Raw genomic sequence first — 19,039 nt, 5'->3', positions numbered from 1 at the left:
CTGCTGTTATGTGCTGGATTGTCTCTGGGGCATCTTTACACAGCCTGCACCTGGGGTCTTGCCTGGTGTGATAGACCCCAGCCTCTATGGATCTTGTGCTCAGAGCTTGTTCTTGTGCTGCCATGATTAGTGCCTCTGTGCTGTCTTTCAGTCCAGCTTTGTCCAGCCACTGGTAGGATTTCTGGATATCAGCCACCTCCTCTATCTGCCGGTGGTACATACCGTGCAGTGGCCTGTCCTTCCATGATGGTTCCTCGTCTCCCGCCTCTTTCTTGGGTTTCTGCTGCCTGAGGTATTCACTGACCACGCTGTCAATTGGGGCCATCTTCCCAATGTATTCTTGGATGTTCGTTGTCTCATCCTGGACTATGGTGCTGACACTCACCAGTCCCCGGCTCCCTTCCTTCCGCTTAGCGTACAGCCTCAGGGTGCTGGACTTGGGGTGAAACCCTCCATGCATGGTAAGGAGCTTTCTTGTCTTTATGTCAGTGGCTTCTATCTCCTCCTTTGGCCAGCCTATTACCCCAGCAGGGTACCTGATCACGGGCAGGGCGTAGGTGTTGATGGCCCGGATCTTGTTCTTACCATTCAGCTGACTCCTCAGGACTTGCCTGACCCTCTGCAGGTACTTGGTGGTTGCAGCTTTTCTAGCGGCCTCTTCATGGTTCCCATTCGCCTGCGGGATCCCCAGGTACTTGTAACTGTCCTCTATGTCTGCAATGTTGCCTTCTGGTAGTTCAATCCCCTCAGTTCTGACTACCTTCCCTCTCAAATTCAAATTCAAATTCAAATTTTATTTGTCATGTACACAGTCATACACAGTACGATATGCAGTGAAATGCTTGGACAACTGCTCGTGACCTAAAGAAAACAAAAAAAGGAAAAGGCTATGAATAAGATAGGAAATAAATATGAAAAATTAAAAAGGGTAAATTTTACTAGGAAGGAATAAAATATAAATTAAGGTTAAAAAGGAAATAACTGTACAACACAAATTAGAATGAAGGGTAAATTTAACTGGGAAAGAATAAGATAAAATATATAAATTAAAGTTGAAAATAAAATAACTGTACAACAAAATACACAATATAGAACTATATAAGAATGTATAAAGAAATATAAATAAATATATACACAATAACAGCAGCTGTACAAGTATTAACTGGAAATGAAGAATATAATGTCCAGTGTTGTGCAATCCACATTATGTCTTCTGCAGTGCAAATATGCTTAAAGTGATTTAAGTGATGAAGTGAAAACAATGTCCAGAATGTCCAGTGTGTGTGTAAGAACTATATGTGTGGGTCAGTACTGTGTGGTGGTGTGATTGAGAGACCGTATCGCCTGCGGGAAGAAGCTCCTCCTCAGTCTCTCTGTGTTGGTCTTCAGGGAGCGGAATCGCTTTCCTGACCTCAACAGAGAGAACAGGCTGTTGTTGGGATGGCTGAGGTCCTTCACGATCTTCCTGGCCTTGGTCCAGCACTGCCTGCTGTAGATTGAGTGCAGGTCAGGGAGCTCGGAGCGGATGGTGCGCTCAGCTGACCGCACAACCCTCTGTAGAGCTCGTCTGTCCTGCATGGTGCTGTTTCCGAACCAGGTTAAGATGTTTCCCGCCAGGATGCTCTCTATGGTGCAGGAGTAAAAGTTCCTGAGCACCTTGGAGGGCAGTTGGAAGTCTCTCAAGCGTCTGAGGTGGTAGAGACGCTGACGGGCCTTTTTCACCATGGTGTTGATGTGACAGGACCATGACAGGTCCTGCGTGATGTGAACTCCGAGGTATTTGAAGCTGTCCACTCTCTCCACTGGGCACTCGTTGATGACAGGGGTCTGGTAGTTCCTCTCCTGCTTAGTGCTGAAGTCCACTATCAGCTCCTTTGTCTTACTGACGTTTAGAAGGAGGTTGTTCCTCTCTTTGTTACCATCCGACTACACTTCTCCAGTCCGAACGACATTCCAATATCATTGCTGTATAGCCTGGTAGTGTGGATCAGTGAATCGATGTCTCGTTCACTCTTGGCATACAGCTTGATGTCATCCATGTACAGGAGGTGGCTGACAACTGCTCCGTTCTGTAGTCGGTATCCGTAGCCAGTCTTGTTAATGATCTCACTGAGGGGGTTCAGGCCTATGCAGAACAGCAGTGGGGACAGAGCATCTCCTTGGTAGATCCCGCACTTGATGGTGACTTGTGCTATGGGCTTGGAGTTGGCCTCTAGTGTTGTACGCCACATCCCCATTGAGTTCCTGATGAAGGCCCATTGATCTTGTACAATTCTAGGCATTCCAGTATCCAGCTGTGGGGCATTGAGTCATAGGCCTTCTTGTAATCAATCCAGGCCGTGCACAGGTTGGTCAGTCTGGTCTTGTAGTCTTGGCTGACTGTTCTGTCTACCAGTAGCTGGTGTTTTGCGCCTCTGGTATTCTTGCCAATTCCTTTCTGTGTCCCGCTCATGTATTGACCCATGTGCCTGTTCATCTTAGCCGATATGATGCCTGACAGGAGCTTCCATGTAGTACTGAGGCAGGTTATTGGTCGGTAGTTGGAGGGGACCGGTCCCTTCTTGGGGTCCTTGGGGATCAGGACCGTCTGGCCTTCGGTTAGCCATTCCGGGTGTCTCTCGTTAACTAGCAGCTGGTTCATTTGTGCTGCCAGACGCTCGTGGAGTGCAGTCAGCTTCTTCAGCCAGTAGGCGTGAACCATGTCGGGCCCTGGTGCTGTCCAACTCTTCATACTGGAGACCCTTTCTTGGATATCTGCCACTGTGATGGTTACTGGACCCTGTTCAGGGAGGTCACTGTGGTCTGCCCTCAGATCCCCTAGCCACTGAGCATTGCTGTTATGGGTTGCATCCTTCTCCCATATGCTCTTCCAGTATTGCTCCGTCTCCAGCCTTGGTGGTGCTGTTCTCTTATTGTTCCCTTGCCACTGAGAGTACACCTTTGCTGGTTCTGTGGAGAACAGCTGGTTTATTCTCCTGCCTTCTATCTCTCTGGTGTACCTCCTCAAGCGGCTGGCCAAGGCTGTGAGTCTTTGCTTGGCAGTTTCCAAGGCCTCAGGTATGGACAGCTTGCTGTATTTCTTAGGCACCTTATTTGTCGCACCTTTCTGCAACTCCGTTAGTTGGCTAACCTCCCTCCGTGCTACTTTGATCTTGCCCTCTAGCCTCCTTCTCCATGGAGGGTACTGCCCCTTGTCGCTGTTCAACTTGTAGCCAAGCATCTCACTGATCACTGCTGCCGTATTGTAGATCAGCTTGTTAGTGTCGGTAATCGTGGTTGTAGGTATCGTCCGTAGTGCTGCATTAACATCATCTAGCAGACCTTCTGAGGGTACTTCACGTAATCTTGGTAACCGGCTACGGGGGATCCAGGTTTCAAGCTTGGCCATGATCCTATTTTTCAGGTCAGTTCCTCTCGCACTCAACGATCCTTCTCCTATCGCACTTGGGGCTATGTACCCAATCTCGGGTGGGGGTGATGATATCTCCCCCCTGACCTGGCGTCCTGACTCCTCCTTGCCGTAGCATTTGTGTTGTACCTCGTCAATCTCTAGCTGTGAGAGCAGTCCCTTCTTTCGAATGTTGGAACACTGAGCTACTAGTTGTTTCACCGTCATTGTGGATGTTAGGTATCGAAGAATCTGGATAGCGTAGTGTTTAGGCTACACGCCTTTGGAACAGAGGATCGCAAGTTCGATTCCTGCCTGGGGCGTCTGTATCCAGTAAGGGTCCTAAGGCTAGACCCCCTATGCTAAGCAAGCCTACCGCAGACATGAGCGAGACAGATAAATATGAAGGCAGGTGTTGAGGAACCAGGGCACCCTGACGAAAAGTGGGCTACTGGAACAAGAAGGCATTGGTGGGCAAGAGACGAAAACAGGGCGTTGTTGGAATGCTAATACACAAGTAACCCCGGCGGAAGGTGCTACATGAATAGGATGAGGGGCCTATGGATTCTTCGACATATATATATATATATATATATATATATATATATATATATATATATATATATATATATATGTACATATACAGTGGGGCAAAAAAGCATTTAGTCAGCTACTGATTGTGCAAGTTCCCCCACTTAAAATAATGACAGAGGTCAGTAATTTGCACCAGAGGTACACTTCAACTGTGAGAGACAGAATGTGAAAAAAAAAATCCATGAATTCACATGGTAGGATTTGTAAAGAATTTATTCGTAAATCAGGGTGGAAAATAAGTATTTGGTCACCTCAAACAAGGAAAATCTCTGGCTCTCACAGACCTGTAATGTCTTCTGTAAGAAGCTTTTCTGTCCCCCACTCGTTACCTGTATGAATGGCACCTGTTTGAACTCATCATCTGTATAAAAGACACCTGTCCACAGCCTCAAACAGTCAGACTCCAAACTCCGCCATGGCCAAGACCAAAGAGCTTTCGAAGGACACCAGGAAAAGTATTGTAGACCTGCACCAGACTGGGAAGAGTGAATCTACAATAGGCAAGCAGCTTGGTGTGAAAAAATCAACTGTGGGAGCAATCATCAGAAAATGGAAGACATACAAGACCACTGATAATCTCCCTCGATCTGGGGCTCCACGCAAGATCTCATCCCGTGGGGTCAAAATGATCATGAGAACGGTGAGCAAAGATCCCAGAACCACACGGGGGGACCTGGTGAATGACCTGCAGAGAGCTGGGACCAAAGTAACAAAGGTCACCATCAGTAACACACTACAACGGCAGGGAATCAAATCCCGCAGTGCCAGACGTGTTCCGCTGCTGAAGCCAGTGCATGTCCAGGCCCGTCTGAAGTTTGCCAGAGAGCACATGGATGATACAGCAGAGGATTGGGAGAATGTCATGTGGTCAGATGAAACCAAAGTAGAACTTTTTGGTATAAACTCAAATCGTCGTGTTTGGAGGAAGAAGAATACCGAGTTGCATCCCAAGAACACCATACCTACTGTGAAGCATGGGGGTGGAAACATCATGCTATGGGGCTGTTTTTCTGCCAAGGGGACAGGACGACTGATCCGTGTTAAGGACAGAATGAATGGGGCCATGTATCGTGAGATTTTGAGCCAAAACCTCCTTCCATCAGTGAGAACTTTGAAGATGAAACGAGGCTGGGTCTTCCAACATGACAATGATCCAAAACACACCGCCCGGGCAACAAAGGAGTGGCTCCGTAAGAAGCATTTGAAAGTCCTGGAGTGGCCTAGCCAGTCTCCAGACCTCAACCCCATAGAAAATCTGTGGCGGGAGTTGAAAGTCCGTGTTGCTCGGCGACAGCCCCAAAACATCACTGCTCTCGAGAAGATCTGCATGGAGGAATGGGCCAAAATACCAGCTACTGTTTGTGCAAACCTGGTAAAGACCTATAGTAAACGTTTGACCTCTGTTATTGCCAACAAAGGTTATGTTACAAAGTATTGAGTTGTATTTTTGTTATTGACCAAATACTTATTTTCCACCCTGATTTACGAATAAATTCTTTACAAATCCTACCATGTGGATTCATGGATTTTTTTTTTTCACATTCTGTCTCTCACAGTTGAAGTGTACCTCTGGTGCAAATTACTGACCTCTGTCATCATTTTAGGTGGGGGAACTTGCACAATCGGTGGCTGACTAAATACTTTTTTGCCCCACTGAATATGTATGTATGTATGTATGTATGTATGTATAAATTCCAGAACGGGCAGGTGGGTCAAAAAACACGCCGAGTTGTTATCTGAGTGCACAGGACAGAATTAGCGCTAGTCAGACAGATGAGTTTTCACAATCGCTTTCCCGCAGGTGTACGTTACCGCTGTGAGACGACTACGGACTGGCGTGGAGCAGCAGGCTGGGCTGGATCAAATAGTCCACCTGATGATCGCCTGGGATGGGGTGCAGGTGTGGAGTTAACAGCCACGCCGAGTGGGCGTGGGCATCCCATCAGCACCTCGGACGCCGGGCCGCGGACCATGACAGATGTCAATTTGAGGTCACACTTTTGTCATAGTGTCATGTAAACATACAAGGATCCAAACTTCAAGTATTGGTGTTTATTCACACTCATCAAAACCAAGACAAAGTCAGAACACAAAATAGGAATTTCACGAAAAAAAGGAAAAAAAAAAGACAATCAGCCTACATCATGTCGTCTTTCTGCGTCCGGCCACAAAATTTCGTCCACATCGCATGCGATATCCTCCAGTCCAAGGCACCGGGGAAAATATTTCCTTGAATGCCGTATCCAGGCCTGACATAATGCCTGGTCAATATCTCCACATGCCTCCTCCATTGCCTGTAAAAGGGCTACCTGTTGATGAGGATGACGGTCGTACACTTTCCAGCGCCAGTCAGAGAAGAACTCCTCGATGGGATTTAAGAATGGAGAGTATGGAGGGAGGTTGAGTGCCATGAAGGATGGGTGGTCTGTAAACCAGTTGCGGACCAAAGCAGCCCTATGGAAACTAACATTGTCCCATATGATGACATATTGGGTCTGCTCTGGTCTCTGAACAGTGAGCATGTCATGCAAGGTGTCCAGGAATGCAATAAGGTGTGCAGTGTTGTATGGGCCTATGGTTGCATGATGGTGAACAACACCATTTTGGCTTATAGCTGCACACATGGTTATGTTACCACCACATTGTCCTGGGACATTGATGATGGCACGGTGTCCAATAATGTTCCTGGTTTTACTGAGGTTAAAACCGGCCTCATCTACAAAAAGTAGCTCATGTCCCATTGCATCTGCTTCTAGTTCCATCACTCTCTGGACAAGACAAAACAAATGCAACACATCAGGCCCATGCACAGCACTACAGTATGCACTTCCAAATTCAGAACCAATGACACTAGCTTACCTGCACATAGTCATATCGCAGTTGCTTTACACGTTCTGTGTTTCTCTCGAAAGGAACTCTGTAAATTTGCTTCATTCTTATTCTGTGGCGCGCAAGTACACGACTTAGTGCAGAAATGCTTGCACTGTGTATATTTTGAAAGATGGTGTCATTATCAATTATGCGCTGCTGTATTTCGCGCAGTCTTATTGCATTATTGGCAATCACCATGTTCATTATATGGGTCTCTTACTCTGGAGTGAACATTCTGCCTCTGCCCCCAACATCTGGATGTCTAGCAATTCTGTAAAGTAACAATTTCAGTATTTTTGCATGTATGGTACTGTTGTGTTTCTCATTAGAGTATGGCAGTGCTACAAAGTACTTACCGATTCTCATTTCGAAATGTCCTAATGATGCTTGCCACAGTGTAGCGGCTCAGTTTAGGCTGAACCCGTTGGCCAGCTTCCCTCAGGGTCATTCCATGGTTGATGACATGGTCCACTATTGTAGCTCTGATGTCATCAGTTATTCTGTTTCTTACTCTTCTTACCCTTCCTCTTTCCCCTCCTCGTCCTCTTCTTGCTCCTTCTTGTCCTCTTCCTCTAACTTCCTCTAACCCTCTTGCTTCTTCACCTCCACGTCCTCTTCCTCCAACTTCACCTCCACGTCCTCTCCCTCGGCCTCCTCTGATTCTCACTCTTCTCACTCTTACTAATTTTGCTAGGAGTGTGTTGGAAATTTGGTAATTGAGTGTAAGCAGTGAGTTGTGTTTAAAGTTGTGCAAAAAGAGTGTTGTGCAGTGAATTGTGCCTACAGTTTTGCAAAGTGTGTGTTACAAAATTGCAAACTGAGTGCAAAGCAGTGTTTGTGCTTTTAGTTTTGCAAACTCAGTGAGTGGTTTTGCTATAAGTATTAATAGTTTTAGGAATTGTGCTATAAGAATCACAGTTAGGGTTAAAGCTAGCTTATGTGGTTGCAAATCTACTGGGATTTAAAAATAGTTATGCAAAACAGAGCGTGCCAACTCTGACCGGCTTTAAAGGGTTAATGTTGTATTCAATATCACTTGAAATGAGTGACTGAGCCCACAAACTAATCAGGAAACTATTGAAACAATGTTATTAATATATACAAAGCAGAAGCCTTCTCAGCTAAACCCTACATGGCAAAGTCTCAAGTTTAAACAGATTATATCTTTGCAGAATTCAGCGGGCTTCCAGATGCGCCTCTTGGATATTGCTGGAGGCTTTCCTGGGACAGAAGACTTCATTTAAGTGAAATTTGAGGAGGTATTATTAATAAAAACACTGTACAATACAGAGGGAACGTGCTTAGGACATTCAAACATAACATTGGTTGGCAGAATTTTAACTTACATGAGTTGTTCCTTTTAATTGTGATAATATCTGGAATAAATAAGCATATGCACATTTAGTTATGTGTTAGAGCCCTGACTGCCCTGGTGAAGAAACAGACATCATTCTGTTCAGATGCTGGTCACGTTATTGCTTTCCTTCATCTTTTCTCTTGTTTGCGAAGGGGACCTTGTTGGTTTGGCCTAAAATTAATCATTTTAATGTAAAACTACGTGTTACTGTCTTAAGAAGAGAGGTGAGTTTCCAAGGAAAAGTAATTCATCAGCAGCATAAAGACGACATATTTTGTATATGCATTTGGGTTTTTTTTTGTTGTCTAGAATATCACACAAACTCTATCCTTAGTATTTTTCATTCTGAATGTTTATCTACCACAATTTAGAATCACCATTCTCTTGTACCTCATAGAAGCACAGGTAGAGACCTCAAAGGCAGAGGTACTGATCGCTACAGAACATCTTAAAGTGTCAAGAAAATGTCAGAAGTATTAATAGCTCAGCAATATCCATTAACCTAATGTGTTTTGCATTCTTAGTTTTAAGAAGTCATTAATAAAGCACTGGATGAATTATTCCCACCTGCCAATGGGTTGGAGATCATTGCAGAACCAGGCCGATTCTATTTCGACTCAGCCTTTACACTGGCAGTAAATGTCATTTCCAAAAGAGTTGAAGACACAGATGAACGCAGTGGTAAATATACAGATATGCAGTTTAAAGCAAGTTAAATACTCCATAATGATGTGCCTTTGTATTTGAAATTAAGTTCAATTTAAATACAAAGGTAAATGCTTATCAGATCGGAAGGACTACAGCTCTGAGAAGATGATGATGTACTACATTAGTGATGGAGTATACGGATCATTGAGCTGCCTCATCAATGATCCTTTCTACGCCAAGGTTGAACCATGGCCTCTTAGGGTAAATAATATAAAATCACCATACTTTTGAGTGTGTGTTTATATCCAGTTTCTTGTGGTCAAGTTGGTAAGATTGTGGTTATAGCATACCATGTACATTGAAGTCATGGTTACAGTTAGGCAATTAATATATGTTTATGTTACTGACATTTAAGATGTGCTGTTGATCAATACTGATGAACAGCACAACTTACTATGAGACCTCCATAAGCTTCCTTTTTAATCTTAAGTCACAAAGGCCTTAAAAACTGGTTGGTGGTTGCCTGGCAACCACGATCACTAGGAAAGATTGAGTGTACCTCAACAGGTTTCAAATAGCTACTGGAGTTTGCTGGGAAATTGATTACTTAAGCTCTAGTCATGCCTAGGCCAAGAGATGCTTAGTGTCCCACTTTTAGCCACCAACTGCAATGGAAAAAGTTGTATTCCCTGATGGTTGGGAAGTGGTTGTGGGAGGTTGCTGTCCCAGGGACAGGTCAGTAGCAGTTGCCATAGCGGCCCTTCGTTTATACAGAAGACACAAATTTTTCTGCAAACCATACAGTTGATGTTAAACTGTGAACAATGTGATGCAAACTAAAAATGGAAGACTGTTTGCATTCAAAGTAAGTGTTGCACTGTATCACTGTAACCAACAAGTTGTGAAAGGCAAACTGTTTGTATTTACATCTTTACAACATTTCACTACCACTCACTGTTGAGTGTGTGTTTGCAGACAAGTTTGCATCATCATTGTAATCCTCGACTGACTGCAGCATCCAACACAATCACAGGGAATTTTTTGGTGCATCATCAGCTCTGCAAATGAATTGACTTGGTTATACTGAACAACAACTTGTGAATCAGTCAGATATCACGCATTTTTCTTTTGTTACTCAATGGGACTAAGGTCTTACTACATCTTGAATTGTTAAATTTAAATCTCATTGCTTGGAAAAAAAGATAAACCTAGACTTTTCACTTATAGCTTTCTGTTATCTGGGGTCACCGAAAGCTGCTGGATTCCTGAGTTGCACGTGGGGGACTGGCTTCTTATTGATAACATGGGGGCTTATTCTCTCAGTACATCCACTGACTTCAACGGCTTTGAAAGGGCACACATTTACCCTGTTGTGACAGCTAAGACCTGGCTCGCCATACATCAGTCTTGCTTAAAAAACACTATCAATTAATGATCAGATAATAACTGAGAAAAGAATAAGAAAATGTAACTTAAAGGGGAGTTTTTCCTTCCCACTGTCGCCAAAGTGCTTGCTCATAGGGGGTCATATGATTGTTGGGTTTTTCTCTTATGAAGCGCCTTGAGGCGACTTTTGTTGTGATTTGGCGCTATATAAATAAAACTGAATTGAATTGAAAGTTTAGAGTTAAAAAAACCGTTCATTTCAAAGTTAAAAGTTAATTTAAGCTAGCAAACACATAAAATCAAAACTGGAGTCTTATCCAATTGCTAAAAATGTTCCCACACTGAAAATGCCACATCGAGATGAACAGAATATACTTTTTGGGACATGATCATTATTGTTACTTTGTGGTTCCAAATAGGCATTGTGTCACACAAATATAGCTATTCAAAGCTCGTTTTCAATAGGCAAACCAATGGCACAACAACATCTTGAAATGACACACTGATCAACAGGACACTGGCTCTTCTGTGAAAGTAAAACAAACTCCAACAAAGAAGACAGCCTACTTGAGTAGTGGGAGCAGAAGATTTTTTGCATGATGTGGCCTCTAGTTGTTAGCCTGAGCTAAAGGGGATGTAGCATCGCAGAAGGAAAACATCTGTGTGACTCGGCCCGGTTTCAGTAAATCATATAATGTTGATGACACCATTAATAGATCAGACTTTATGTCCTACACAGGATTAAGAGATCAGTGTGGCTTGCAGTGAACTCATACACGGAGTATGCACCTTAACTTTTAAAATTCTGCAAAAACATCAGTAAACTATAATTAGTTGTAATATAATTCGCCTCTTAGGTATTTTGTCCTGCACACACTTTGCTTTTGACAGTTTATTGTTTTGTTTTGTACTACTGACTTCCGTTTTGTATGTCCTGAAGTAAAATTGATTTAATTACCAAAATAATTATACTTTTATTTTTTTTAACACTGGCAGACTTACTATGCATCTTTATAAAATTAGACTTGGATGTACTAAAGCAGCACAGTAAGAACAAATTGTATTATGACTGACAAAGTAACTTTTAAATATTACTAATTTTACTTATTTGTGTGTTAAAACTTCAAGCAACTAGTGAAGTTAGATAATAAATGCCTTTCTCACCTAAACAAATGACACCAGTGTCTTCACTATGTCCACAGTCATGTGTCCCAAATCCATTGTGCTGACACTCAGTGAGATAATGCTCACTTCCTGAACAGCCCACATTATCAAGCCAGATTTGTCCACTGCCTTGACCAAAGTGAGCAGATGAAGTGACCTCCACTGCTGCCCCACAGCCCAGCTGTCTGCAGGCCACCTGAGCATCATTAATGTCCCAGTCATCATCACAGACTGTTCCCCATGAGCCACTGTGATAGATTTCAACTCTTCCAGAGCATGACTTAGATGATCCAGTTAATCTGATCTGACCATCTGGTAGAGATATATCACACACCCTCACACCCTCTAGCAGATCATTACATGAAGGAACCTTTTAAAAAAACAAGCGCGTCCATGCTCACAGGTGTACACACGGGTGATCACACCCACAAACTACACCCTTTTTGGCTCCTACCTCAAAGCACACTGTGTTCTGTTGATCTTATGTGCTGCACAATAATGTTTAATATTTAGTATTTACTGTCATATTCCCATATATCATTGTGATGTTGTTTATTCTATTACTCTTGTTCTCTTCTGCTTGTTTTCTTTTTTCTTTCTCAGCAGGTGATCCAGGTGATTGATATATGCATTTTTTTTTTCTCTGCCCGTTCTGTTGGTTTTTGTCTTTTGCCCTTCTCCCCCGTCCCTCTTCTCAGCTGTTTCTCTTTCCCTCTTTCTTTCTCCCCTTCTTTCCCCCAGTCAAGTCTGTCCCATATTCAGTAAGTGAAAATAAAATAAACAATAAAAGGTGAATCAAATGGACCATTACGGCAAGGCTGGGATGGTCAGTTTGGTAAAGTAAATCCGTTGGGCATCTTTCTTTGCCTTTAGACAACAATTCTGAGGGCAAAAGAGCCAAACGGGACAGGCAAAAAAAAAAAAAAAAAAAAAGAGAGATATCACACAGTATCCAAAATTTGAATATTTCACAAGGATTAAGTACAGAAATAGTGCTTGTTAGGTAGGAGAATAAACCAACCTGCAGCAGGTGAAGATGACATCAAGAAAAAAGAGACTAGAGGACAGAACAAAGAAATGTCATTGCATACATGTCAAATGTATTGAAACTGAAAAGAATTACATACTGTATTCTGCACCTATACAATGCTGTAGTATTTATATTAATTGCAAAATTATTTTACGCTTTGAATTGAAAGAACAGAAAATAGAGATACAATAGATATCTTGATTTATTTTTTTTATTACATAAATGGCTGTGCTCGCAGCTGAACTGTTTGGACTTCAGCACCAATACTGGAAACATAAGCAGAACTCTAACAGACTGATAACAGACTTACTTTTAAATTATGATATGTGGATATGAGAATGAACACAGAGTTGCAGCATTTTGACCCTTTTACACACAAACACACATGTCTAACTCACCTAAAAGCAGCTTCTCTACATCACTGCACATCCTGGTGAAAATGCCCAGAAGAGTCAGACACAGACACTGTAAGACAGCAACAGGTGTACTGCTTTTCTGTTAATGACAAAATCTTTCACATAAACCCATTTTTGATACATTTACAGTAAGTACTGCCGGAAGTGGGTTATCATCACACAAGTTAACATTTACTTCTGACAGTTTTTCTGAAGCTATATGCGCAGTGATGCACATATAAGAAAAAAGGAAGTGACTATCTGAATGTGTTTGTAGATTATAACAATTACAGCATATTAACGGGTTTGTATCTCATACTGAGATGCAGAGTTTTACTAACTCGTTCTCTAAGGACATTATGTAGGCTGTATCATCAGCTGATGCTGTACCATCATGTAAATCAAGCTAATAGAAAAAAGACACTTTAAGATAAGATAAGATAAGATAACCTTTATTAGTCCCACACGTGGGAAATTTGTTTTGTCACAGCAGGAAGTGGACAGTGCAAAAGTTATGATGCAAAAATTAGAATACAATAAGAATAAATACAGTACACAGCTGTACAGAATAGAATAAAATAATATACTATATACAGTAGAATAAAATAGAATAAAAATATACAATAAGATAAAAATAGAATACGAATGCTATATACAACTGAGTAAAAATACAACGATGCCAGAAAAGATTATTGCACTTAGTGTTATTGCACATGTGTGGATGTGTGTGTTTGTTCAGTTAAAGTCTTTGTTGTGGAGTCTGACAGCAGTGGGGAGGAAAGACCTGCGAAATCTCTCCGTCCCACACCGTGGGTGCCGCAGTCTCCCACTGAAGGAGCTGCTCAGTGCTGTCACAGTCTGCTGCATGGGGTGGGAGACGTTGTCCATCAGGGATGACAGCTTAGCCGCCATTCTCCTGTCACTCACCACCTCCACTGGGTCCAGAGGGCATCCTAGAACAGAGCTGGCCCTTCGGATCACCCTGTTCAGTCTCTTCCTGTCCCCAGCAGAGATGCTGCCGCCCCAGCAGACCACACCATAAAAGATAGCAGAAGCCACCACAGAGTCATAGAAGGTCTTCAGGAGTGGGCCCTCCACCCCAAACGACCTGAGTCTCCGCAGCAGGTACAACCTGCTCTGCCCTTTCCTGTAGAGGGCGTCTGAGTTATGAGTCCAGTCCAGTCTATTGTTCAGATGAACACCAAGGTACCTGTAGCTGTCCACAGCCTCAATGTCCATACCCTGGATGTTCAGTGGTTGCAGTGGAGAATGCTTGTGCCTGCGGAAGTCTACCACCAGTTCCTTGGTTTTACTGGCGTTGATCTGGAGGTAGTTCAGCTGGCACCAGTCCACAAAGTCTTGAGTCAGTCCTCTGTACTCCTTGTCGTCCCCATCAGTGATGAGGCCGACTATTGCAGAGTCATCAGAGAACTTCTGCAGGAAGCACTGGGTGGAATTGTGGGAGAAGTCTGCAGTGTAGATGGTGAAGAGGAACCTGAAACATGGGAGATTTTTTCTTAGTGTGAAACTGTGGAAATGTGGGATTAGTTTCTGTATTTAGTTGTGTGCTGCAAACACCCACATGGAAAAGATATATATAAATCTTATAAAGTTTGTATCTGTCTTGTGTGAAACTTGTATGAAAAGCATACAAGAGTGAAAACAGATATAAGATCCCTTGAGAAATTATATAAATGAAACTTGTATGTTTTGGATACTTACTAAAACAATATATGAAAGTAATGAGAAGTGGCCACTTTCATGAGTAAATCATATAAGTTTTTACTATTTCTTTTCCATATGGGCAGGAACTGACAATAGCTATGGTTCCGATTTGTCACAATCGGCACAACACAGAAGAGCCACCTCCACAGGACAAGACTCAGCAGTCCATCTGCATCTTAAGGATAAAGGACACTCTTTCGAGGATGCCAATGTTCACATTTTGGACAGAGAGGACAGATGGTTTGAAAGAGGAGTGAAAGAAGCCATTTACGTCCACTGTGAGCGACCATCTTTGAACAGAGGCGGTGGCTTACGACACCAACTCTCTGCCATCTATAATCCAGTTCTGAGATCCCTTCCCAGACGCCTTAACGCCCACTCACATCCTGGGCCATCTGACCTCAGGAATTCGCATGATAAGGTGGGGCCAGGTTTCACAATGAACTAGAGATGGACCGATCCGATATTACGTATCGGTATCGGTCCGATACTGACCTAAATGACTGGATCGGATATCGGAGAAAAATAAAAAATGTAATCCGATCCATTAAATATCACGAAAGCACCTCACAAAACTTGCAACACGCCGTAACTCGCCTCAGAACGTTAGCATGTCGGAGCAGTATGCATCACGTGATAGAGCGGCTGTGGCATGCGGGACCTGTGGTCTGGATAGCATTTGGAGCTTCGCTAGCAACCTGGCATTTCATCTCCGACAAAGTTATCCCCGAGAGAAGTAAAGCAAGTGTGTAAGTCCATCTCTGAATGTTTGTAAAGCATTCCTGCGTTAAGCTTAACGAGCGACTGCCTCTCGCTCTCCGGCTGCTACTTCAATCGTGAAACTGCTTAAATGATCAGCTGATCGGCTTTTCTGTCGCGAGTCCGTCTTTGTTTTTGGCCCACTTTGCACCAGAAAGAGGAAACCAGCGGCTGAACAACAGCAGCACGTTTAAGCTTGATCAGCTGTTGTTAGAATTTATTTAATATTACTTTCTACTCGAGGATCTTTTTCTACGTAGCTGACGCTGGTAACTGTGCAGGGGCGGATCTAGCAAAGTTTAGCCAGGGGGGCCGATAGGGCATTAACAGGGAAAAGGGGGCACAAAGACATACTTTTCTTTCTTATTCTCATTTAAAATGTCTAGCTTTTAATAAATAATTATCCGAATCTTACACCCAAAGTTTTAATTTGATGTAAAATGAATAGAAGTCAATTACTGTATATAGTAACTATTAAGTCTAATATACCCTAGTAAGCTATAGTACTTTTTCCTTTGGGAAGGTACCATCTGTGCAGTCTGCAATTTTGTTGAAGAAAGATGTTGAATCTATTTAATATTTCTTGAAAAATAATTGATTTCTGTGCATTTTTTTCACACTGCATCAAATTAAGGTTGATTACGTCGATTAAGCATCATGAGGTGGAGCGTGAGGGGTGGTTCCCTATTTTTTATTTATTTATTTTTGTTGTTGCTGGGAGTTGGAACCCTATTAGTTAGGTTGCTTAATATTTACGCTAAGTACTCTTTAAAATACCAGAATAGGGAGGATGGTGTAGGTCTAAGTTTATTAGATTGATCAGTATTGCTGAACTATGAAATATTTTTTTTGTATACAGGTATAACAGAATAGCTTTAGTGTAGTTGTTGTTTTAAACTTGAGTATGAACTTGCAGACTTGCAAAATGCAGCAAGATATTTTAAAAAACAGTTTTGTTGATTAAAAAACACTATATCGGATTCATATCGGTATCGGCAGATATCCAAATTTATGATATCGGTATCGGACATAAAAAAGTGGTATCGTGCCATCTCTACAATGAACACACCCGAAACTCTGGCTGATTGTGATCCACACCCATTTTCACAACTTGGCTCATGTGATTAGTGTGATGGCATCAGCCACACAGGGGTAAATTAGTCCATTTTTCACTTTATTAGTTTGCTTTGCAGTTTTCTTCATTAATCATTTGGTTAAACCTAACACTGGTATTATGAGGCGCGCACATAGTAGCATTGTATGGTTTTTCTAAAATGTTTTGTTATATTAATTATGTTTCTCTTTCTTTGAGTTACCTGGGTTTGGGCGGTGGCTGTTTCCTGTCTGGGCAAAAGGCGTGGCTGAGGACTCTGGGGACAAAATGCCTGCTCAGCAGGACCAACCATGGGCTTACCAGGAGCAGGGGTGTTTTAGGTTTAGTTGGGTTATTCTGTGCTTAGTTAATATTAGTGTGTGTTTTTGTTTTCCCCCCTATTGTGTTCAAATGGTTTGGCCAAATCATTATAAAAGCTACCCTCATGTGTCTTTGTAATTAGGTCAGTTTGTGAGTTAAGTTGTGTCTCACTTTGTTGTTTAAGTTTTTGGAAATTACTTTTTGTAGAGTTATATTTAGTTGACCTGTTTTATGGGCCTGTTAAGTATGGTTTTGAATTTTGTTAATTTTGGACTTTTTGAGGGTTAAAATAAAGAAAACCCTTTTTGAAGATATTTTTTGCTTGTGTCCTCTTTGCTTTGGCTGCTTGGTCCCTCACAATTGGTGGCAGCAGTGGGATCTGCCAGTTGAGGACACAGTATTTTTTTCTTTGAGGCTTTTTCACCCCCAGAAAAAAAAAAGAAAAATGCATCGTGGAGGAAAGGTGGAAAAGAAGAAAGGAGTAACTGTTCAGAAGGAAGCTGATGCTGAGGAGGAAATTGGAGTCTCTGAAATGGTGGAGAGCACTGAGGTTGAAGAAAGGGAGCCATCTCTGTCAGATCTGATGTCAATATTGCAAGCTCATATGGGTCAACAGGAGGCTCGGGAAGCAAGGCAAGAAGAGGTAACTGCACGACAAGAACAAAAATTCAAAGCATTGCAACATCAGTTTCAGCTTTTACAGTTAGAGGTGCAGTCCCGGACATCACCAGTACCAGAGCTACCATTACCTACCACAGAGTCACCAGAGTCAAGGGAGCTACCTCACATTCCTAGTTCTCCTCAAGCTCAAGCTCAAGCTGAATCCAGTCAGTCATTATCAGGTCAGTTTTCATTGCATGAACCCAGACTGGAAAAGTTGACTGATAGTGATGATATTGAGCATTTTTTGACTACATTTGAACGCATTGCCTTAGCATATCGTTGGGAAAAAACAGACTGGGTTTTTCGATTAATACCACTGCTAACGGGCAAGGCAAGAGGGGCATACGTTCATATGGATATTGATGACTCTCTCAGCTATGACAAAGTTAAAGCTGCAATTTTGTCCAAGTATGATGTTAACCCGGAGACCTACAGGCAGCGATTCCGTTCACTGGAAGTCAGGCTTGATGAGAACCCTAAGGAGTTGTATGCTCGACTTAAAGATCTGTACGGGAAATGGATTCAGCCAAAAGGTAAAACGAACCAAGAAATTGGTGAAATAATCATCCTTGAACAATATTTGAGAATGTTGTCCCCTGAGCTACAGGTTTGGATTCGAGAGCACAATCCGTCTTCTGCAGCGAAGGCAGCTGAGCTGGCAGAAGTGTTTGTAGCTGCCAGGAGGAAAGGGCAACCTTGGACCTGTAATGCAAATAAAATGCCAAAGGAAGGCCCCAAATCAGCCCAGATGTATCATCAAAGGCCATTGTCAGCAGAAAAAACTCCTGTGGGTGAGAACCAGTTTGCTGGCAGACCATTAAAAAATTCAAAAAAGATTGTTTGTTACCTCTGTGGGTTAGAGGGCCACACAAAGCCAATGTGCCCAAAAACCTCAGCTAAGATGGTTCAAATGTGTTTCATGCCACGTTCACATGCTGAACATGGGCTCCAGTGTGACCAGACTGTTAAAATGATAAAAATTGAAGCTAATGGAACAACTTTAAGAGCTTTGCTTGATTCTGGCAGTTCTCGTACACTGATACACAGAGATTTTGTGCCCCCCAATATTGTCCGTGTCAGTGATACCATCCCCATTTGTTGTGTGCACGGAGATGAGAAGATGTACTCAACAGCTGACATGTACATTAAAGTGAATGGACAGACTTACCTTTTAAATGTTGGGGTGGTTGATAACCTGCCTTATTCAGCTATTCTGGGACGAGATTTTCCAGTGCTTTTTGATTTGTTGGAGTCAGACCAGAATCATCAATGCAATGTGGCTGTTACTAGAGCCCAAGCTCAAAAATCTAGTGAAACCTCAGAAGTTTTCAGTGCCTTGCCATTTTTTGATGAGGAATGGGAAGTTGCACTTGTGAAGCCTCGGAAAAGTCGCAGACAGAGGAGACAGGAGAAGTTCCAGCATACTATAGTACACCCAGAAATGCATACTGACCCAGACTTGCCTTTGGGACTTCAAATTCCTGGCAATATAATAGAGTTGCAAAAAACTGATCCTAGTTTAGCTTCCTGTTTTCAGCGAGCAATAGACAAGGACCAAGTAGAGGAGGCAGGCATTAACAAAAGTGACTATGTCTTGCAAAATGGCATACTTTACCATCAGATGGGCTCACTTCTGAAGCTAGTG

The sequence above is a fragment of the Aulonocara stuartgranti genome (assembly GCF_965226115.1).
Source record: "Aulonocara stuartgranti genome assembly, chromosome: 4".
Taxonomy (NCBI): Eukaryota; Metazoa; Chordata; class Actinopteri; order Cichliformes; family Cichlidae; genus Aulonocara; species Aulonocara stuartgranti.
This window is presented reverse-complemented; position numbering follows the sequence as displayed.